Source organism: Hibiscus syriacus, unplaced genomic scaffold (assembly GCF_006381635.1).
Source record: "Hibiscus syriacus cultivar Baekdansim isolate YM2019G1 unplaced genomic scaffold, ASM638163v2 tig00110391_pilon, whole genome shotgun sequence".
Lineage (NCBI taxonomy): Eukaryota > Viridiplantae > Streptophyta > Magnoliopsida > Malvales > Malvaceae > Hibiscus > Hibiscus syriacus.
Genome location: NW_024062719.1, coordinates 20,658 through 45,876, shown reverse-complemented (window position 1 = coordinate 45,876; position 25,219 = coordinate 20,658). Strand labels below are relative to the sequence as shown.

At 32.5% G+C, this 25,219-nt stretch overlaps 2 pseudogenes; both read left to right on the top strand.

Annotated features, from left to right (window-relative positions):
- Positions 1–17,721, top strand: part of LOC120123173 — a 27,227-nt pseudogene extending 9,506 nt beyond the window's left edge.
- Positions 14,030–25,219, top strand: LOC120123236 (annotated as a pseudogene).

Here is a 25,219-nt window from a genome sequence, read left to right as displayed (position 1 = left end):
GTGTTATAATACATTTCTCTATATTTTTTCATTTAGGTTCTTATTTTACCTAATAAAAATGAGAACTATATATGTGCGTGTTGGATCTAGTCATATATAAATAAAATTTAAAAATCGAATTAAATTTTGAGTTGAGTGTAATTTTTTTTAAACCCGAGTCGAAGAAATTGAGAAATGAAATGATGTTAGACTCTAATCAAATTTAAATATACTAAAAAGTGGATCCGATACATGTGAGCATATGCATCCTCAACCCTATGATCTAATGTCTCATTTGATTAAATAACAACAATAATAATAGTAATAAGTTTCTGGGCATAAAGAAAAGTACGAAGAAGTGGCAGTAAGAAATTACTGGAGTGTGATCTGTTTCCTATTTTAGTATGTGTCGTGGCTTTTGCAACTTGATGCAGAATAAGGTTATTTATCTTCAAATATTTAGTGAAAGGAGGAATGGAATTGTAGGAGGACCACATTAGATTGTGTGAAATAATAATATATTGTTATTAGTATTTTTATAAAAAAAAGTACAGTATCAGATATGATTCAAATAAAGACGAAATGTTTCAATGGAATATAGTGGTTGGCTTTCTTCATCTATCCTTAATCTATTTTTTGAAAGCTTTCCTTCATCTCTCATTCATGATTGATCCTTAATAATTAATTAATTATAACTAATAATTGTCGACACTCGTTTTCATCCAGACATTATTATCATTATTTATATTTTCATTTCATTTCCTACATACCCGAAATTACATCCAAACCCCAATTACAAATCAAATAGGGCCCCAAAGTTACAATCAAACCTGGGCCTAAATAAAACACCCCAACCCGTACCCGACTCGGATACGAGTCCGAGATGTCACATTAACTTTTAAAAACGATATCCTCACAAAATATCAAAACATTTGAACTCATTTTAAGAAAATATAACAATATTCTATTAAATTATGTTTCAGTATAAAAATTCAAGTTAAAAACGTATTTATAAACAGTACTATACAGTATGAAGAGTACTGTGAACAGTACCAAATGTTAATTTTTTTTCCAGATTGCTATTAGGGCATCGCTACCTTGCTACAAGGTATCGATACTCTGCTACAGTACTGCTACAGTACTTCCGTAAAACATTCATAAACTCTTAAAATTTAACCTTTCATCGCTATACATTTACCGTTTACATATATACGTTTAAAACATTACAAAACTTGTCAGAGCATATACCATTTAAAACATTAATAACATGCCAACTACTTTCACTATCCAAAATACATATGATTCAAAATTCTTTTCTGATCTGATCTTCGGTAAGAAGCAACTGACCTGTCTTGCTCCACATTGCTCTTTATTCTTCTCGAAACCTACGTGTGAAACAATCACACGCTAAGTCTACGACTTAGTGAGGCATATAAAACATATAATAAAAATCATAAAACATTTCATATATCAAAATGCATACATGCACATATACCATCATATTTCTATTCATATATCAAATCCACACATGTACATATATGATTATCTTCTTCCTTATTATTATCCTATTATTATCATTAATACCTTTTATCATATAATCATATACTTATCATTTATACACATCATATATCATTTCATAAAGAAATACACTTAACATTATATAATTCATGTAATACAGTTCATATAACTAAAACATATATCCTTTCATATAACCAATACATGAATCTTGTAATTTATTCCATATAACAAATCACATATACATATCACATTCAATATGTTTTTGTTTAATCTCTTTATTAGCCCATGTACACCTGTGAGAACTTAAGGTATGTTAGTACATTGAGGTTGTGCACTTATGCTGTCACCACAGCTCTTATAAGTCCCACTGAGTGGCATATGAAATTTGTCCCGAAAGACCTATGAATATCCCGAAGGATCTCTATATATCCCGAATGACCTATGTAACTGTCCATATGTTCCGAAGAACATAGGTAACTCTTGACTCTTGGCATGTCAATTATACCACTAGCTCTCATATCACATAACATGGGCATTATCATTTATAACATTTTTGTATTCATATCATTTCTCTTATAATCACATGTTCATTCTCTTCTGTCACATACCACATGTATGTGTAAACATATATCTCATATCATATAACATGTATCATATAGATTCGTATCATGTAACATGTATCACATGTGCATGTAATCACATAGATCGTATCATATAACTCATATCATTTCTCATGTGTTCATATAAACACGTATGTCATATCTTATTCACATATGTTCATATATACATCACATGTCACATAGAATAACATATAAACTTATACTTCTATTCATGTACATACTTTCATATAGTTCGTATATCAATGCCCTATAAAACTTATCTCACAGTTTTACATAATCACTTATATCACATTAACTATATATTATCTCCATATATTCACTTAGTTCAGTTTCACATATCGCATATACATGTAATCATGCAAATCATGTCACATATAATAACATATGACCCATATACTCATTTTCATGTACTCGTGCATACATAGGAAATCACAAATCTTATAACATTTTAGGAGTCACTTCTTACCATAGTAACTCCGTCATTGGCTCATCGCAAGCCAATGTTTATTCAATAACATAAGTACAATTAATTTGCACTCACCTTAGCCTTGCTTTGATTCGATCCTAATTATTTGATTGTTTCGGAACTTGTTTAGGCTCTATATCTACATAAACATAATTTCTGAGATGATTATCAGAAGCCTAAACCTTATAACTTGATGTTAATGACTTAAGCTAGTTTAATGAACCAAAATTCCATTTTTCCTTTAGGGGGTATCGGTACCCTTATTATATTTTGAAATTTTTCGTTTAAGAGGGTGTTGGTACCTATTGAATGGGTACTGATACTCTTTGCCCAGAAATCACATTTTTAAACCCGAAAATCATAAACTCTTCACTCAATTCTTCTATTTTAAGCCCCTATCATGTCTTTAAACCAAACTACCATTACATAAACCAACTTATATCTATATAAACCATCTTTATCTTCCATACCTCATCATGATTCTTAAAATTAAGAATCTTACTAAACTTTCAACTTTGTTATTAATCTTTCCTAGCTTCATAAATCTCTTATTCTTAGTGATGACAAGTCAAATTCCATCTCAAAGCTCCTTTATCAACTCTTTTCTAGAAATTCATTTATAAACCCATTTTCTTTAATTCTTCATAACTTCTTTATCTTTTGATTTTAAGATAACTTAAGCTTTTCTTAAGTTTAGTTATCATCTAATGATAAAAACCCAACTTAAATTTCAGCTAATAATCAATAACAAATAAATCTTACCTTTTCCTTGCTTTCACGAGGAGGAGGAGGAAGAAGGGAGAAGAAGAAGAAGAAAGAGTTTTAGATAACTCTCCTCCTACCGAACATGATTCATCCTTATCAAGGGGAAAAATATCTTTCATTATCAATTGACCATTTTGCCCTTTAATTCTTTTAATAATTACTAAAAACTTTTAGGAAATATTTCCAAATAAATCATTGAACTATTCAACTATTCTATTTTGACCAATAAATTCTGAATATTTCAATTTGGTCATTAACCCGGTATTGAGGACGTTACACTAACTCCCAAACCCTAAAGGCCCACACTATATATAAATTTAGTAAACCCTAATCTTAAGGTTAGTCACCCGCTGCCGCCACCACCACAAGATGGAGAGCATTGTTGAGTTAATCGATTGACGGAATCGGCCAAGAGGGGGTGAATTGGCAATTAAAATTTTGTGGAAGCTTTTGCAGAAAATTGAAAGTAATTGCACAGAGATTTAGAGTGGTTCGACTTTATCAACCAAAGTCTATGTCCACTACCTTAGCTATCCACACTAAGGATTTTTCAACAAATTCACTAATTTGTTATTTCTTTTGAGGCCAAAGAGATAACCTTACAACTCCCTCAAGAATATACCCCAATTCTTGAGAACACTCTTTTCTCAAAGAGAAGATTACAAATTTGCAAACTCACAAGAAAAACCTCACAATGAAAATATGTTTGCACAATTCTAGAACAAATAAAGAACACTCAAGAATAAATACAATTGAGCACAATAAGTGTTCTTGAAAGCAAAATGAATATTGAATGAAAAATAGGCTTGAAATGCTCAAACTTGAGGTTTGATGCTTTCTCTTTGATTCTCTCTTGATTCTAGTTGCTTGATGTTTCTTGTTTTTGATCAATGGCTTCTAAGCTTGCTTAAATACACCTTGAATCACTTCTGAACGTTGGGGATCATTAATGAACTTATTGGAGCCGTTTAAGTGTGAAAACAATTAATACAACAACTTGGAGCGTGGGGGGAATCGGTTCCCTAAGTGTAAAATTCAAATATTTCGACCGTTGAACAAAGGGGAATCGGTACCCCCTGGGGGGGAATCGGTTCTCTCCGAGCATACTGGAATTCTACGAGCCAAATCCTTCAGGGGGAATCGGTACCCCCTTGGGGGGGGGGAATCGGTTCTCTCTGGACATTCTGGAATTTTTGGCTTTGAAACGGTTCGAAATACTTCGTAAAATTATTTTGAAATAATTTTAAGATTAAAACTTAATTCTACACTTGAGAAAGGATTAAAAATGTCTTTTGAAAGATTTAGAGTAATATTTTGATATTCGAATAATTATATCGAATATACTTAGAAAATATTTTTGGAAAATCTTAAAATTTATTTATCTTAATTTGTTATATCAAAATGTTTTCAACAAGAATGCCACCAAAATCTCCACCAATCATCTGCCACCACCTTGCTGCACCAGTCCCCAGCCACTGTCGCTTCCACCAACCACGCACCAGTAGCCGTGCAAGCCAATCCTGCTATGCTAGTTCACCCAAGTCAGCAAGTCACCCAAATCCACACGCAAACAATGTAATCATATTATTTTGTTTTTGAAAAAAGTTGTAAAAAATAGAGTTTATAAAAACCCGAGAGTTGTAATCAAAAAAGGATCCCCCTTTCGGTTTTCCATAAAAGAAAAGAAGCAATAAAAAATTTAAGGTATTATTTTTCTTTTATTTTCTTTCAGTTTCAAAATAAAGAAAAAAATGAGGCTTTTATGAAATAAAAAAAGGAAGGAAGCAGATCTAGTTAACCGAGAAGAATTGAGCCGTACAACCAGTTCATCTTCGCGGCGGCTGGAGTGTGAGAGAACGGAAGGGTTAAAATCTTTTCAGGGTCTTTAGGGGTCATTTTAGGTGGTTTTAGCCATAGATATAAGCTTAGGAAGGTAGATCGGAGTGTAGGGGACATTTTGAGGTAGATTTAGGTGTTTCGTTCGCCGTGTGTGGCGGCCGAAATGTCTGCTAGACAGCGGGGTAAGGCGTTGACAGTGGGTCGGCCGAGGAAAGAAGAGATAAAAGAGATTTTTTTTAGGATTCAGTGAAAATGAAAAAAAGAAGATAAATGGTTTTTATAGAAAACTTTAAGGGAAATCGCGCTTAGGTCTCTCTAACTCTCGCATGTTTTTACAAAAGGGTCACCTGTAGGGACCGAGCTTGCTATTTACCCGTTTTTATGCATGTTATATATTTTTAGGGTTATTTGCTATTTAGTCCCCTATAGTTTAGTGTGTTTTTGCATGTTAGTCACCTGTAGGGACCGAACTTGCTATTTAAATGTTTTTATTCATGTTATATATTTTTAGGGTTATTTATTGTTTAGTCTCTCTATGTTTAGCGTGTTTTTATATTTTTGTCATATGTAGTGACTGTTTAATTTTTTTAAAAATGTTTTTAAACTGATTTAGTAATTTACCCATTTTTATTCGAAAGCATGTTTTAGGCTAGAAAAAAGGAATACTTATGAAATGGTCCCTGTAGTTTCAACAAGTTTATATTTTAGCATGTTTAATCATTTTTATTCGAAAGCATGTATAACACCCCCAACCTGCATCCGACCCGAATCCGAGTTTAAGGTGTCACATTGACTTTTCAAAGCATTTACTTTTACAAAGTGACTAAAAGTTTTATTTGACATTTATTATAAAACAAAATAATTTCTATTATATAAAACATATAGTTTTACAAAACCCATCAGAGCCCACTTGATCCAAATCTTTAATTGCATGCCAACTACTTTCAATAAAACAAAATACATATAATTCAAAATGCTTTTCTGATTTGATCTTTGGGAAGGAGAATCTGACTGTCTTGCTCCTCTATCTCCTTGAAACCTACGTGTGAAACACTCACACGCTAAGTCGATGACTTAGTGAGGTATATAAAACGAATAAAAAAAATTTAATTATCTAACAATGCATGAACAATTCACACACTAATATTATGTAAAATCATATAACAATTCATATGACCATTGCAAACATGCATATATTTATATTATCATTATCATTATTCACACTATTATTATTGTCAGTATCATTTGCATTCATTCTTTTACTCTTATGATTTTATCCTTAACACTTATGCATATCATATCATACATTCCACAAGCCAAACAAATAACATTACACAAGGTTTCTCATGTTATATCTTTTATGAGCCCATGTACACTTGTGAGAACTAAAGATATGTGAGTACATAGAGGTTGTGCACATATGCTATCACCACAGCTCGTATAATTCCCACTAGGGGCGCGTAGGATTTGTCCCGAAGGACCACTATGTCCCGAAGAACCACATATCACATATATCTCAAAAGACCACTCCTTAAGAACCATATACATATTCCAATGGACCAAATAAGTGTATCGAAGTACCACATATATGTTCCAAAAAGGATTACATATATGTCCCGAAGGACCACGTAGAACCCTCGACTTTTGGTATGCCAACTATACCTCTAGCTCTCATGTCGCATAACATGAGCGTTATCTTTTATATCATTTCACATATTCACATAGACACGTAGATCACTTACACATAGAATATTTTCATATATTTCATATATCACATTACTTGTAACTTGTTCTTATGTCTTCTCATAGACATATGCTCTTATAACTTCTTGTCATATCATTCTCATCACTTATTTTCACAGCTTATATAATCTTTTCATATATTTTCTTATCTCATTGTCACATGACTTATATCATATATTCATATAGACACATAGATCATCATCATATAACATATATATAACATATTCATATCACATCACATATAATACATTTCATGCATATTCATATAATTACCTAGTCATAACTATACTTTAATTCATGCATTCTTATATTCAAAATCGTGAAAATAGACTTATCACAAGTCTACTTTCCATATATCAATATACCTAATAATAAGCACTCACCTGGCCTCACTAGTCAATAACATTCTCTTATCTCTTTCTCGATGCCTAATACTTGTCAATTTGTCCGGACTTTGCTCTTGATCAATATCTACACAATCATACATATTATATACATATCAACATTCCAATTATCATAATTCGATCCTTAATTTCTTATACCAAAAGAAAGGCTTAATTCCCTTTTTTACTTGGAGTAGTATCGGTACCCCTGTAGGGCATCGATACTTCCCTAGCTGTGGTATCAATACCTATTTTGCATTTGAAATCCTTATTTCAAAATTGGTATCGATACTGATCTTATGGTATCATTACCCTTGGTATTGATACTACCTTCCCAGGTATCGATACCCCATGAACAATTTATAAATTTCTGCCTTATGGTATCGATACTCATTCATATGGTATCGATACTGTAACACCCCCACCCGTACCCGACCTGGATTCGAGTCCGAGATGTCACATTGACTTTTTCAAAACATTTACTTGTATAAAATAGTGAGTAATTTAAAACTTTTATACATATAGCTTATTCAAAAGATTTCCAGAACTATTCAAAGCTTAAATGTTTTTGCAAAACCGTTCAGTGCATATACAATTCAGACATTTATTTACATGCCAACCATTTTCAATGTACAGAATACATCTAATTCAAAACATCTTTTCTTATCTGATCTTCGGTAAGAAGTAACTGACATGTCTTGCTCCATATTGCTCTTTACTCTTCTCGAAACCTACGTGTGAAACAATCACACACTAAGTCGTTGACTTAGTGAGGCATATAAACATATAATAAAAACCATCGAACATTTCATATAACAAAACACATACCTGTACAATACTATCATTATCATCATTATCATATATATCATATAATATCATACATTTTTCCAATCAATACCCATTTCATCCGATGAATATGTATTCTAAACATTTGATCATGACATTTCAATATGCATGTATCTATTACACGATAACATATATAATCATATCATGCACATACGAAACTTACCTTCTTGTACCACTTTCACTTTAAAGTTTGTATTTCAATTGCCCATGTATATTATTGAGAATAGAGGTATATGATTACATTGAGGTTGTGCACTAATGCTGTCACCACAGCTCGTATCAATTCCCTCATGGGGCACCGAACCTTAGTTCAGTATTCGTCCCGTAGGACCACTATGTCCCGAAGGACCACTGTATATGTCCCGTAGGACCACTATGTCCCGAAGGACTGCTCCTTAAGAACCACATACATAATACAATGGCTCCAATAAGTGTACCGAAGTACTACATATAGGTTCCACATAATTACATACATGTCCCGAAGAACCACGTAGAACCCTCGATCTTGGCATGCCAACTATACCTATAGCTCTCATATCATATACTATGGGCATTATTCTTATGTTTCATATCACTTGTTCATTTTCTTCTGTCACATACCATATGTATGTGTGAACATACATCTCATATCATATAACCTTTATCTCAAGTGCATGTAATCACGTATTACATGTAATCACGTAGATCATTTCATATGGATTATATCATTTCTCATTTTTCATGTAAACACACATGTCATATCTTATTCACATATGTTCATATATACATCATATATCACATAGAATAACATATAAACTTATACATATATTCATGTACATACTTTCATATAGTTCGTATATCAATGCCCTATAACTTATCTCACATTATTTATATCCTAGTTTCATATATTTACTTAATTCAATTTCACATAACTTGTTACCTATATATATTCTTATAACTTATCATCACATAACTCCCATAACATCTTTCTATAGCTTCATAGATCTTTACTATATGACTCATATATTATATGTTCATTTAAGCCCATAACTCTTCCCATATAGCTTATCTTACATGTTCATATAATCACTTCTGTCAATGTCTCCTAATTTATATATTATTTTCATATTGTCCTATAGGTCAATGTTATTTAACTTGTCTCACTTTTCATTTCATCTCATAAGTTGGTTATACTAATTCTCATATATTTAACTCGTGTAATTTATATCTTGTTATTATATCCTCAACTAGACCTATATCCACATGTTCATAATCACATAACTTATATTCTTTTCATATAATCACATATGTCTATGTCGTTTAACTTATCATTTATATCTATATCATCTATTTTATATCATTTTCTCTTGCTATCACATAAGTCCTTGCTATTTTTACATAGTTCGCGATCCTATAGTCAATTATAATAGCATATGTTTATCTTATCTAATATCATATAGTTCTTTACTTATGTCTTATATCACATATTTATATTATAAACTTATATAATCACATATACTATTTAAACCAGTTCACATAGCTTATCACACTAACATATATTCATTCAATTCATGTAACATATGCAATACATATAACATATGTACCCATTTTCATGCACTCATGCAAACATAAGAATCACAATTCAAATAACATTTTTAGGAGTCCCTTCTTACCATAGTGACTCCATCACTGGCTCATCGCAAGCCAATGTTTATTTGGTACATAAGTACAATTTAAATTGCACTCACCTGGGCCTCGTTGTTTTGAATCAATCCTAATCCTTAGTTTGTTCCGGAACAAGCTTTCATTCTATATCTACATAATAATACATTAATACTTATCAGTATACTGATTGATATATTCGAAACTATCACTCCTTAGGCTCAGAGAAAAGACAATTTCATCTTTTAATGAAGGTATGCATCGATGCACTACTGATGCATCGGTGCATAAAATGCATTCGATGTTGTATTATTATAGGGATGCAGCGATGCATGACTTATGCATCGATGCACTAATTGCATTCGATGTTTCTATTTTAAAGAGTGCATCGATGCATTACCAATGCATCGATACACCTTCAAACAATTTTGGGTTTTAACCTTGATGCATCGATGCACTATGAATGTGCATCGGTGCACTCTGCCCAGAATCCTCTTTTATGCCCGAAAATCAACTCTTTTCAGCTTAATACTTCATATATCATCCCCTTTCTTATTTTTAACTTACATACTCATATTCAAACTCATTCCTATTCATTAATCACCTCTTTAACATCAAAATCCTATTCTCCATATGTAATTCAAGAATTACACTAAATTTTCAACATGTTCCAAATTCAATTCTATTGCTTCTAGCTTCTTAATTATACCCTTGACAAGTCAAATCCATCTTTAGACCTTCAAAAACCTTTCTATAACAAAATTTCATTTCTACACCCTTCATATCATTTCCTTTCTAATTCTCTATTCTTGATGTTTAAAGCTTATATAAGCTTTCCTTAAGCTTATATAATACTCCAAGAATCAAAATCAACTTATAAATCCAAGAATTAAACAGCTGAAATTAAACTCACCTTTAAATGAGGCTTACAGGGAGAAGAAGAAGCTGGAGAAGAAGACTCTGGATAATTCTCTCCTTTCCCACATGGTTTCCTTAAAAAGGGAAAATAAAAATCTTCTCTTAGAAAAGACCATAACACCCTTGTTATTTTCCAGGTTTACTACTAAATCCATGAACTTTTAATTTATTTCGAAATCAAGCACATAGTTTTCAAAATTTGCAATTTAGTCACTGACCCTGAATTTCGGGATGTTACAGATACCCTTACTCGATTTTGGACTCTTTTCTATTGGAAGTATCGGTATTGGATGAACAGTACGATACCCCATGCCCAAAATTCATCTTTTTAGCTCGAAAATTCACCCAAACTTACTTATATCTTATACTAGAACATTCTTTAAGTTCTTTAAGCTTAACTAAACTTATCCTAATCAACTTAGATTACTTTAACTCATCTTAATATCCAATATCTCACATACATACTTGAATTCAATAATCAAGCCAATAAATCAACATGTTCTAAATTTGTTTCTAATACTTTGTATTTCTTATTATGACTAATGACAAGTCAATTTTAACTTCCAACTTCAATTACTAACTCTTTTCCAATATTTCACTTAATATTTACTAAACAATTCCTCACAAAAATATTCCCAATTAAATCCCTGAACTTTTTAATTTTTCAAAATCTAACCTTAAAGTTTTAAAACTTCAATTTTAGTCACTATCCCTGATTTTTGGGATGTTTAAATGTTTTAGCCATGCAACTTTATTTATTTAATTTGGTCCCCGTGTTTTATTTATTTTTATTCTTTGTAATTTTAGCACTTAATATTAAAAATATTCATTTTAGTCACTTTTGCACTTTATTTTGTTTTAATTTTTGACATGACAATTTGTTTGTTTATATTTTAGTTCTATTTGCATGTTGTTTTATTTTAATTTTTGCATGTTGCTTGCATGTTATTTCATTTTAGTCATTAATTAGTTTTGCATGATACCCTCATAAGCATTTCTTGACTCGAATCAAAATAATTTTACTAAGGGTAATATTTGTTCATTTTTATATTGTCGTAAAGTGACCTTCTTAAAATATAAGAAAGTCATTTTCGATAGTTTTAAAATAAAAGTCTATCCCATTAAGTGACACGAATTAAATTGAATCCATTTTAAAATTTGGGGATCGAGAAAAAGATCATGTTCTTTTAAATAAGTTCATCGAGAAAAGACAGTTAGATTGAATTTAAGGTCTCATCTTGATGTATTTGAATAATTGAACATCCTTATTCTCCTTAAAGGTTGGTAAAATAAATAATTAATTGTATTTGCTTGATGTATGCTTCTAATTCGTTTTATTGTTACATGTGTTTTTCAATGGAATTTCAAAATAGTAACACTCAATATTGAAAATAGTAATATATTTTCATTTTGGTTAGAGTAATAAATGACTTCTTTAAGGCATAAGAGGTCATTTATTCTTGATTGAAAAGAATTAGATATTATCGTTTTCTCTCGAATCAATATTGATTTTTAAGAGAGAATAGTGATATCCTTCCTTTCGATTGGAGTAATAAATGATTGCTTTAAGCCATGACAGATCATATATTCTCGATTAGAAATCATTAGATACTATCGTTTTCGCTCGAATCAATATTGAATCTTAAGACGAAATAGTGATATCTCTTCATTTCGATTAGAGTAATAAATGACTGCTTTAAGGCATGAGAGGTTATTTATTCTCGATCGGAAATAATTATATATTATCATTTTTTCTCTTAGAATTATTTTGTGCTGTTATTTTGAATTAATAATGAACTTTAGAATGGAATTGTAATATTTATTTATTTCGATTGGAGTAAGAATTAACTGCTTTAAGACATGAGAGGTCGATTATTCTCGATAGGAAATAGTTAAATATTATTTTGTTTTGTCCTAAAATTCAAAGAATATTACTTGTATAGGATCTGAAATTAAATTAGATTTGAATTCTTAAATTTCATTGCAAAGACAATTAATTAATCGAATAGATACTGATTTAGGACGTTGTGGGGGTGCTAATCCTTCCCCACACGTAACTGACTCCCGAACTCGAATTTTGGTAACGCATGCCACAAATTTATTGTTTTAATTAAAAATTAATATTTTTATTAAAATGATAAAATACGTTTTTAGATGCCCAATAACACGTTAATCAAAGATTGATGGCGACTCCTCAAATCACATTTTATTATTAACCGATCATCAAATCATTCGAAACCGAGCCCTTTTTAAAAACCGTTTCGACAATAATAATTTTTAAAGCAACATCTTGCTTTGCACAGCATTTCCCATCCACTTTACGTGCGTTCAACTCACTTCCCAACTCATTCCTAACCAAAACAAACCCAACCATTTTATTAGCTCGGATGGCCATTTAACCTCAGTCCCAAGGGTTTCAACCCAACCCAACTCGTTACGATCGGATTTTCTTTAAAAAAATTCCACCTCGAATCGAGTTAGATTGGATTTTTTAAGGGAAGGTCGGGTGGGGCATTTTCGGATGTGGAATGAAAAAGCTCCAACCTTACCCGAATCGTGAAAAATAATGTAATTTCTTTTATTCTTTTAGGGGCATTTTCGGGTGGGGCATTGGATTTATACTCTAAAAATTCGGATCAGGTCGAAGTTAGGGGGAGAATATATATTTTTCAAGTCGGATGGAAGATACATATTTTTTAATCAAATCGAGTTAACCAAAAACCTGATCCTATTACAAACCGTTGTCATTCCTTCTTGTAGTTAGGGATGAGAATAACCGGTTCAATTAATATTTTTATCTTATTTAAATTAAATCTAAATTTTATATTCTTTCATTTGTTATTCGATCTTGACATATAAAAGTTTCACTTATTTAAAATATAATTTAATTTTTAGAGTAAAAACTCGAACTCGTATATAATGTTGATGTAATTAATAAAATCTCGAGTTTAATCCTTCAAAATCTAAGTTTATAAATTTAAATTAACGATAAAATTGTATTTTAACTAAAAACAATAAAAATTTAATTCAATCCCTTAACATTTATATAATTAAGCTAACAATTTCTTATTTTCCCTCAACATTTATTTTAAAATTAAATTAATATATATTTAAAAAAAGTCCTTCAACAGTCGGTAAAGACAAACACTTATAATACAAAAGTATAAAATAAAAGAATAGGCGAGGGTTAGTATGTAATATTAGTATTTTAAAGGGATCAAAAGGTAAAAATATTTGTCAGATTTTATTTGTTAATTCCACTCCCTGATTCCCCACTTACAACGCAGAGGGAAAAATAGAAATAAAGTACGGGGGAGGAGAGAAGAGGCCTTCATTATTAAAAATAAAATAAACCACACAAAAAAACCCTAAGAAATAGTTAGCTTCCGATTTAGAAACATTAGGTTTCAAATCTGAATTCTTCAATTTCGGAAACGGTAAGCTTTTCATTTTGTTGCTGTGATTTTTTGTACTTTTATATCTCACAAATTCAGCATAAAATAATGTTTTTGTTTCTTTTAATTTTATTTCTTTATTTAATTTTCTGAACTTCACAAACGAATCGGTTCTCGAGGAAGCATGGGAAGTTCTAAAGAATCGAAGTTTTTTCGGTGTTTCGATTTTCACTGTTCTATAGCTTTGCTTAGCTTACGTGATATTTTATTCATGGGTAATAATTTGTATTTTGGTCACTTAACTTTTAAAACTTACAATACAGTTATCAAATTTTTAGTTAATTTTCATTTTGATCTCTACAGTTAATTCCCGTTAGATTTTACTCACATGGCACTCAACCACGTTAACCCACACCTTCTTCTTCTTCTTCATATTATTTCTTCTTCTTTTCTAGGTTGCTTTTCTTCTTCTTCTTCTTCTTGTTCCTCCTCCTCCTCCTAAAATCTCACCTCTCGAAAAACTGCTAAAAGAGACTTCACTCCCACACTCAAATCCATCAACCAACTCCTCTTCTTTTAAAACACAGATTCTCTGTTTTGTCAGCGAGGGTCGTTAGGATCTCTCCTCTATCAATTGCCTGCGATGCAGAATCAAATTGTCATATAAACACAGCTTTTTTTTTTCACTGGTTTCCTACTAGACCTGATCTTGATTAAAAATGACACTCAAACAGTACATTTCTAGCGTTGATGGTTGACCCGTGAATACAAAATGTAACATAACCAACCATGGCACCATTATAGTCATGTCTAATGAACAATCGATGCAAAAGAATGCAAATGTCAGAGATAAAACATCAAAAGTACTTTACCTTGTCGATATTCTCCAACATTATCCTTTTAACTTCCGAAACTTGAGCTTTGACCTTTAATAGCTTGTCGATTTCTTCTGCATGTTCGATTATATACTTCATGTGCTCCTTCATAACTGGCCTGCGAATCACAGTGCTTCGTCTTAAGTTATATTTGTGCAAACTGATTCAAAGAAACAAAAAAAAGATTAACTTTCCATTAGTTGCATGGATATGAACATACCAAACTCCTTATTGAGACTTCTGGTCACCGCTGTATCGGCCTTCCAACAGCATTGTCGTAATAAGTTTTTGCCCGGGCACGAAATTTTACTTGACGAAAAAAATAATGTGAATAAATGATTTTTATTGAAATGTTTTGGGAGTCGCCATCAGCCTTTTGGGTCAGGTAGGTCGAATACCTAAAACTCATCTTTTAAAAGAGTTTTTAAGAAAACATCAGTTAAAAGATAAACTGATATGCGTTTAATCAAAAATTCATTCTTTTTAATAATAAAAAGGGATTCGTGATCAGTTACGTTTGAGGAAGGATTAGCACCCCACAACGCCTAAAATTAATCATTGTCGATTATAAATTATCTCTAATAATAGAATTTAAGAATTCAAATATAAATTTAATTTACAATCGTGTTATTTCAAATTTATTCTGATATTTCTAAGAAAAAAGTATTAAATAACTATATTTATATTTAGGATTTTGTAAATAGGACATTTATTTATTTCAAAACATCAGAAAATGACATCTAGTTGCTTTAAGACTGCATTTTCTTTAATATTAATAAATAAATAAATATTAATAAGAATATAATAATGTTCCTAAAAATAATAAAAACAAAGTAAATATATATATATATATATATATATATATATTTATAAGCAGGATATTTATTTATTTTTAAAATAGCAGAATAAGACGTCTAGTTATTTTAAGACCGCCTTTTCTTAGTAATTAAAAATAAATAAATATTTTTATTTAATAAATTGGTGAAATTAATTAAATAATATTTATTAATATACATTTATTAATATGACTAAATATATATATATATATATATATATATATAATTTGAATAGAACTATATATTTATTTGTTTTCATAAATACAATATTTATTTATTTAAAATTATCAGAATAGGGCATCTAGTTATATTAAGACTGCCCTTTCTTAATATTTAAAATAAATATTATTATTTTTAAATATATATATATATATATATATATATATATATATGACTAATATGAAAATAATAATATATTTAATAATTTGTAACAATTTAAACATATCGAAAATAAAAACAAAATAAAATTACAATTAAATAATGATCAAAATAAAAGAAATTAAATGTAATAATATTAAATTGCAAAATATTAAAAATTCATGGTCAAAAATGAAAATTGGTGCTTAAAATGTAAAATATAAAACCTAAAGGCCTTAACTCGAAATATCATAGAATTTTAATGCTAACATTGTAATAATTAATTAATCAGGATTAAAATAAAAATTTATTAAAACAATAAGGACTAAATATATTATTTACCCGAATTATATATGAATATACAGGTAAGGATTAAAATAAAATAAATCAAAATTGAAAGACCGAATTAAAACTTACAGAAATTGATTTCAGTGACCAAATTGCAAACTTATAGAACTCAGAAGGACTGTGGAAATGGTTTACTCATTTCCTAAATTACGCACAGATCCCTCATCAAAACGGCGTCGTTTTGATGAATGTATAAAATGCCTAAAACCGGCACTAAAGGGCTAAACTATTTCATTTTCTTTTTTTTCTTTATCTCTCAAAGGAGAGAAAGTTCTCTCCCTTCTCTCTAAAGGCTTCCGTTTAGAGAGAGCCCGACCACCGTAGGCCGCCGTGCTCTGACGCCGATCATCGTCGCCGGCCACCACTCACGGTGGCCAAAAATTACAAATTTACCCTAAATTAAAGCCTATTTTACCCTAATACCAAATCCGAATGTATTTTAGCCTAAAACCTTACCAAAACGTGTAGATCTAAAGTTGTTACCTCCGACGTCTCGGTTTTAACGGCTTAGAGAGGCTCCGACGAGGTAAGTCTCTCGGCTATTCTCTTTCTTTCGAGTTTGTAGCTGTAGATTGCTTGTAGTTATTGGTCGTTTGCTTGATGTCCTTCTCTGTTCGTGTTGCTGTCTATGTCTTTTTTGTGGCTGTCGATGTTTTTTTTCTTTGCAGATTCGGTGGCCTTTATAGGCCACCACGAATCCGCCTTTGGACCGGGTAAAGGGGCAAAGTTCGGTGAGTTGCCGAATTATGTTGGTGACTCACCCTATAGCTGCGACGTGAACGGTGCTTGGGAGGCCATAGGTGGAGCTATTGGAAGCTTCTGAAAAGTGGAGGGGGTTGTTGTCGTTGCTGGAAACTGCTGGAATTGCAACGTGGAGGGGCTGCTAGCAGAGAGGTAAAAATGGTGATTACAAGCATCTTTGGCAACAACATAATAAGTTGCACACACACTATTGCAATTCTTCAATATAAAAAAAATGAATTTATTTTAGTATATTTTTCATTTCTACAAACTTCCATTAACATTCAATGTTACTGTAGGTCAAAATTGCAAGCAAGGAGCAAAGCCTAATATTGCCACGGAATTTATTTGCGTTTTAAAAGAAGAAGAGTTGGTTGATGGATTTGAGTGTGGAGTAAAGTCTCGTTTGAGCAGTGTTTGGAGGGGTGGGAAAAGGAAGAAGAAGAAGTAACTCGGAAAAGAAGAATAAATAATATGGAGAAGAAGAAAAAGTAAATTGGTGAAGAATAAGGGGTGGGTTAACGGGGTTAAGTACCATGTCAGCAAAATCTAACGGGAGTTAACGGTAAGGATCAAAATAAAAACGAACTAAAAGTTCGATGATTGTATTGCATGTTTTAAAAGTTGAGTGAGTAAAATGCAAGCGCCCTAAAAGTTTGGGAACTCTTTATATACTTTACTCTTTATTCATTTATTGTGTGTTGATTATTTTGAGCACAATTTATTGTAGGATTCGAAAAAGAAGCTGTAAATAGTGCCAAAATCATTATTCTAAGTTCATTCGTTAGATTGTTTTATAAAAAATTCGGGGTTGAGTCGGGTTTTTTTAAGTGTGATATTCAGGTCGGGGTCGGGTCGGATTTTTTAAGTGTGATATTTGGCTCGTGTTTGGGTCGGGTTTTTTTAAGTGTGATATTCGGGTCGGGTTTGGGTTTAGGGTGAAAAATACCCGACCCGACCTGAAAAAATATATAATTTTACCTTATATATTTAGGAATAATTACAATAATACCCCTCTATATATAATTTTTTTTAATTAAGTTACTGTTTTTATTGAATAAAAATAATTTTTTTATTATTTCGGGTCGGGTTTCTAATTTTTATAATATATTGCTACATGTAAGTTATAAAACAAACTAAAATTAAGCAAAAAAAAACAAGAAGGCAATTATGTCATTTTACATTATTGAAATCAAATTCATCTGACATGTTTGCGAACCAAACAGAATGTGGAATTGGATTCCAATTCAATTTCCTGCCAACCAAATATGTTTCACATTCAGATTCCAATTCCTACAGATTTCAATTCCTTCACAGATTCCAATTCCCTCAAAAACATTCCAGCGAACCAAACGTCACCTTAGAGGTTTTTTGAGGATTGAGAGTGTTGTCTTTGACAATTTCGTTGTAGATAATAAGCATTTGGGGGGATAAATCCGTCTTTCTGCTTTGTTTTCTAATTTATTCAAAGGTTGGGCCATGGGACTAAGGGGTTGTTTGGTTCAAGGTATATTTTATTATCGAAGGAATGAAATCTTCATTCCCCGTTGGTTGACCAACATTCTCAGCCCCCAGTAATCTTTTATTATCAAAAGTGGATTTTTTTGGGTATATTACAAGGAATGTGATTACCCTATTCCCTTAGGTATTGTTAGATTATCGGTGTTTTGGATTAAAATGCCCTTAAATTTTTTTTCTTCCAAAAATATCATTCTTCTGTAGTTGAATAATAAAAATTTTATGAAGGTTAAATTACAAATTTATCCTTAAACTATTTTAGATTTACAAAAAAAATCTATAATTAAAATTTTATATGAAGTTCAGGGGTTAAAATAAAATTTTACTCTTTCATTAAACCTATTTATCTTTTCAATTTTGTAAAAAATATTATATAAATTATATAAATTTAAAATTTTTAAAGAAAATATATAAATTAATTATAGTAATATTATAGTAGAATTCAACTTGTTAAAAAACAAATATATATTAAGGACAATTTAGTAAAATATATATTCCAATAATCTTTTATTCTTTTAACAAAACACTGTAATCTTACATTCTTGCTAAACCAACCAAACACAAAATACAACATTCTCAGTAATCCTATTCTCTAGTAATCTTTTATTCCCATGAGTAATTTTACATTCCGTGAACCAAACGCACACGGAATGTAAGATTACCAGTGGGAATAAAAGATTATCAGGGAATATGATTACTGGGAATGTTGTATTTTGTGTTTGGTTGGTTTAGCAGGAATGTAAGATTACCGTGTTTGGTCAAAGGAATAAAAGATTATTGGAATGTATATTTGACCAAATTGTCCTTATTATATATTTGTATAATATTACAAATTGTAAAATATTTATATATTTTCTTTAAAAAATTAAATTCATAATATTTATATAATTTTTTTACAAAATTAAAAATATAAAAAATGTTTAATGAAAGGGTAAAAAAAATTTAACCCCTAAACTTCATATAAAATTTTAATTATAGATTTTTTTTGTAAATCTAAAATAATTTAAGGATAAATTTGTAATTTAACCTTCGTATAATTTTTATTATTCAATGACAGAAGAATGATATTTTTAAAAAATAAAAATAAAAATTTAAGGGAATTTTAGTCCAAAACGCCGGTAATGTTACAATACCTAAGGGAAGGGAGGTAATGACATTCCCGGTAATATACCCCAAAAAATCTACTATTGGTAATAAAACATTACCGGGAATGAGATTCCCGGCCAACCAAACATGGGAATCCCACATTCCTTGAACCAAACACCCCCTAAGGGGTTTACACCATTGCTTCCTGGTGAAAGCATGCTTTTTTTTCTTTTTTTAAATTGGACTTTGCTACAGAACTTCAACAACAGTGAACAATTTTGAACTTGATTTAAATATGACACATTGGGCAGGTCCTTTGGACGAGTATTTTGGGTAGATATTGATGTTTTTATGTTTGGATCATTATATGCTACGTAAGAGTAGGTTTGATGCATGATTTTCTGATTTCTTCTGCTGAATGGAGAGAATATTGTCTCACGGCATGTGAACACGTCACTGCAAGTTTTTTTTCCTGGGACCTTGTGTTTACCTTTACAACAACAACAAGATCCTATTCTCTTATGCAATAGGGTAAGGGGAGGTAGGGTAGTAGACTGTCCCCAACGCCAGGTTGAAAGCAGCTTCCGTGGAAGACCTCCGACAGTCATAAAATTAAAAATAAAGATAAAATACAATGCATGTATAAATAAATAAATAAATACATAGTTGAACAGTAATCATATGCAGTCTTCATATGCGCGTCTGTAAGGGTAAGTAATCCCTGCAAATAAATCCCTACGTAAAAATCTCTGCATATAGACAGAAACATAAGTCCCTGCTAAATTTAGAAAGAGAAAACATTAAAAGAATGATGCACAGAAGTCAGCGATAGCAAGCTACGAGAAGGAATAAAGTCAAATGAGTTAAAACGTAAACTAAGGCAACACTACTCCGCTACCCTAGTTCTAAGCCTTCATAATTTCCAATGAAAGAAATGTATAAAAAGTAGAAGTCATTGAAAATTACTACAAAGACATTAAAAAAAAGACAGAGATGCTACACCCTATGGCTATGACCCTCACTACTCGGCTACTCTGGTCTTAAGTCTTCATACTTTCCTATCAGAGGTCATGTCCTCGGTAAGTGCTAAATCCCTCAAATCAGATCCCAAGCAGTCAACCCACTTCCTCCTTGGTCGTCCTCTCCTTCTGGCACGATCGACTGTAATCGACTCTACCCTCCTGACCGCATCCGACGGGTTTCGCCTAAGGACATGCCCAAACCACCGTAGTCTTCCCTCTCTCAATTTTTCGGATACAGACACCACCCCCAAAGACATCCAAATTGTAGAGTTTGGTGTTATGTCCCACAGAGTCCTACCACATGCCCATCAAAGCATTCTCATTTCTGCGGCATCCATCCTCATTACGTGATCCTTCTTGATTGCCCAACATTCTGATCCATACAGTAACGCTGGTCTTATTGTCATTCTATAAAATTTTCCCTTAAGTTTTAGAGGCACCTTCTTGTCACACAAAACTTCAGTAGCAACCCTCCACTTTAGTCATCCCGTCTTTATATTGTGTGTAACGTCATCATCTACACCCCATCTTTATGTATCATAGACCCTAGGTACTTGAAACAATCTTTTGAGGGAAGAACGTGTCCTTCGATGCATACTTCTAAATCTTCATCGTTTTGGTTCCCACTGAAGTTTGAACATAAATACTCTGTCTTTTCAATATTGATCCTTAGACATTTTTCTTCCAAAGCAGTTTTTTAGGTAGTCAATCTACTATTTAGCTCAGTTTTTGTTTCAGCAAGTAGGACAATGTCGTCAGCGAAAACATACACCATGGAACACTGTCTGGTGTCGCACAATAGATGTCGTCCATAATCAAGACGAAGATGTAAGGGCTAAGAGCCAACTCCTGGTGGAGTCCGATTTCCACCGAGAAGGTCTCGGTGTCGCCAACTGTAGTCTTGACGTATGTAGTAGATCTACAATACATATCACGAATCGCCCGGATATAAGCAGTTGGGATCCGTCTCGTTTCAAAGGTCTTCCAGATCGTATCGCGGGAACGCTATCATACGCCTTCTTAAGGTCAATGAACGCCATGTGAAGATCTCTATTTTTTTCCTTATATTTAATTATTTATTTCACTCGTCTACCTTATGCTCTTTGCAGGAAGGGGTTGTTCTTGGCCATGGCGAATTCCAAGGGTCCAACTAATATTAGAAATTTTATGTTTTCGGAAAGCATCCCTCTACTTTCTCCAAAAAGTCCATTTCCTCCGGTCTCCCCCGCGTATACTGATTACGTCCCCAACAATGTTATTGGGTCAAAAGCAGTTCAAAAGCCTAGAGAGGAAAATGCACATCATCAGCGCACTTCCTCTGAAAGCATCCGATAGAGGAACAACCTTCTTGGCTTGATGATCTTCTTAGTGAGCCAGAGAGTCATGTGCGCAAAGGAGGTCATCGACGTTCTTCAAGCGACTCCCTTGCATATTTTGATGCCTCAAATGCTCCTAACGTAGATATTGCATCTCAAGATGACTACAGATATAAAAATATGATTACTGCACCATCTTGGACATCTCAAGATGCTCGGCTTTTCTCATTCTACACTGATGTGAACTTGGTTAAGCAAAAGAACAGGGCATGGGATTCTTCTTCAGGTGCTGTGTCTCATCCAAACAGACTTCCATATCCCAGAGAAAATACCAGTCTTCAGAGTTTAGGATCGTTACATGCACCACAAGATGTAGAGGGTGCTCCATCGACTGCAAGTAAAAAACAAGATTCTGCTGAACCGGCTTCTCTTGATGCAAAAGCTTCTTCTGAGAAGAAGGATAATTCTCACACTAAATCTCCCGCAATTGACGGTGATAGTAAGCATGACAAGCAGTAAGTGCTACTGTTATTGCTTGTTTGTGATTAATCACTTTTATGCTCACATTAACAGGGGGTTCGTCAGCTGGTATGCAATGGGATTTGGAAATAATGCTGAGTAGCTCTCGGCATGGTTGCATTGATTTTATGTTTCTTTTGGTTGCATTGACTTTCTATTACTTTATGCATTTTTTGGCCTTGTACCTCTGGTTTGTTGGCTGGGAATTTTAACCACAAAGCAGACATATTTTCTCCTGGTTTCCTGGAATTCTCTTTGATTATCATGTTATGGAACATAGGGAGTCTGGTGGTGCTTTCTGTAGTCTGTTTTGAAAGCTTATCATGCATATAAACATGAAAAATGAAAACATCAGTATATATATGCTTTCATTCGTTTTTAAATTGAACCACATGACGCATTCTTTCTTTCTTTCTTTCTTCAAACTTCATATTTTGTGGTGCAAGGTGTTTAATTTTGTTGATGTTTCCTTATTCAATAATCAGTGATTTCGATTTAGTTTTGTTGTGTGATTCTTCAATTTTTCTTATCAAAAATCATATTTGATTATTATGCAGATCCTTATGCCCTATGTTGGTAGAAAATGTTTGATTACAGTACTTTGTTACTATTCATCGCAGACAATTTGCTCAACGCTCAAAGGTGCGTAAACTTCAGTGCATAGCTGAGCTGGAAAGAAATGTTCAAGCTTTGCAGGCAAGTATCAGTTGAAACTGACGTTTTTTAAAATCGACTATGAAACAGTATGCCTTAATATGAAGTGTTAATTGTCTCTTAACAGGCAGAAGGATCTGAAGTTTCAGCCGAGCTTGAATTTCTCAACCAGCAGAATCTCATTCTTAGCATGGAGAACAAAGCTCTCAAGCAACGGTTAGAGGGTTTAGCTCTGGAGCAGGAGAACAAACCTATGACCTCTAATGCCATGATTATATGTTGCTTTTTTCTTCTTCTTCTGAGTTACAATTGCATGTTAGCCATTGTTATATACCTTTATTCATATGTAGTCCATATTTTGGACCTATATGAATTCTGATCATAGCTGTTGGTCCATACTGCTAGATTTTATAATCCATTAGTTGCCAAAGAAGATGCTTTAAAAGGAAATACAAACTTTGACCAAAAATGTGACTGGAGCAGTGTTACCTAATTCGCTCCCCACCCCCACGAATCTCGTTTGGATTCGTTCGTTCCAATTCGGGATTCGTCCCCGTTCCAAATCGTTAAGGAACACGTTCCAGAACGATGAAATTGGCGAACCAAAAACCCATCAGCTATCATAGAAAGAAACAAAGGAAGATAAGTTCAGTGGGAGAAAGGGTGGAAAGAAGGGTAATCGGTGTAAGGGCCGATGATGCAGATCGTCGACGGTGGAATCAACGGTTCTCTTTGATCGGTATTTTAGTCATCGACGGTGGAAGATAGGAGGAAGATCAGACGTCCAGAAGACTGAAAGCTTGTGAACAGAGAGAGAGAGAGAGAGAAATAAAACTTGTGAAAAGAAAGAGAAAAGTAAAGAAGATGAGAACGCATGAAATCCAATAAAAAATAAAGCTGTTGTTTTAATATATGTATTTTTCATTAGTACACTTTATGGTTTATTACAAATCTGGTCCTTTTCTTTTATAAAAATTAAAATATTAATTGATGTTGATTACTAATTAGGTTCCACATAGTTGACAAAGACTAATATCTCTTACCATTGAGTACTTAAGTTTGAGTCTCATTACATATATGTCTTCAAAGAAGTATACCCCCAACAAACTGCAAACGGTAAAATTAACGAATTGTGATTTGTACCTGCTCCATGAATCAAAGTGAACCGCGAATTAGGTACGCGAATTAGGTAACATTGGACTGGAGAGTTGGGTTGAGATAGTTGAGTGTTGGTTAGATTAGGCGAATTCTCTTGTTGCAGTCTAAAATGGTGGGTGAGGATCATAATTTTGTTTGTTACACTAATAAAATATAGAAATGTCTGCCTTAAAGCTAGGTCTTGACTAATGAGCAAGCCACTTTTATTCGATTTTAGAGGGCACATAGGATATTTTGGTCCATGTGTTCTCGTTTGTTTACTTGTGTCTTGGAAGCAAGGGTTCCTTCACTGTATATTCTGAAAGCATAAATATGTAGAAAAAGGCGAATGCGTCGAAGGGGCCATTATTGATCCGTCTTGTAATGGACAACAAATACTTTGGTTGATTAAAACAAAATGGTATTAGATGAAAACTAAATTATGCAATCATTATGATCAGTTGAGCAGGAAGTATTGGAGAGGGAGGTCAGCAGGCTACGAGTCCCGTATAAGCAGCTGCAGCAGCACCAAAATCAACAGCACCAACAACAGCAGCTGTCATCTAGCCATCGACGCTCTAGCAGTAGAGATCTCGAGTCTCAATTCACTAACTTCTCCTTGAGTCATAAAGATTCCAATTCTGCTCATGACCCTGTAACTGCTTCACTCCGCATTTGGATATTTACTTTAGCTTAA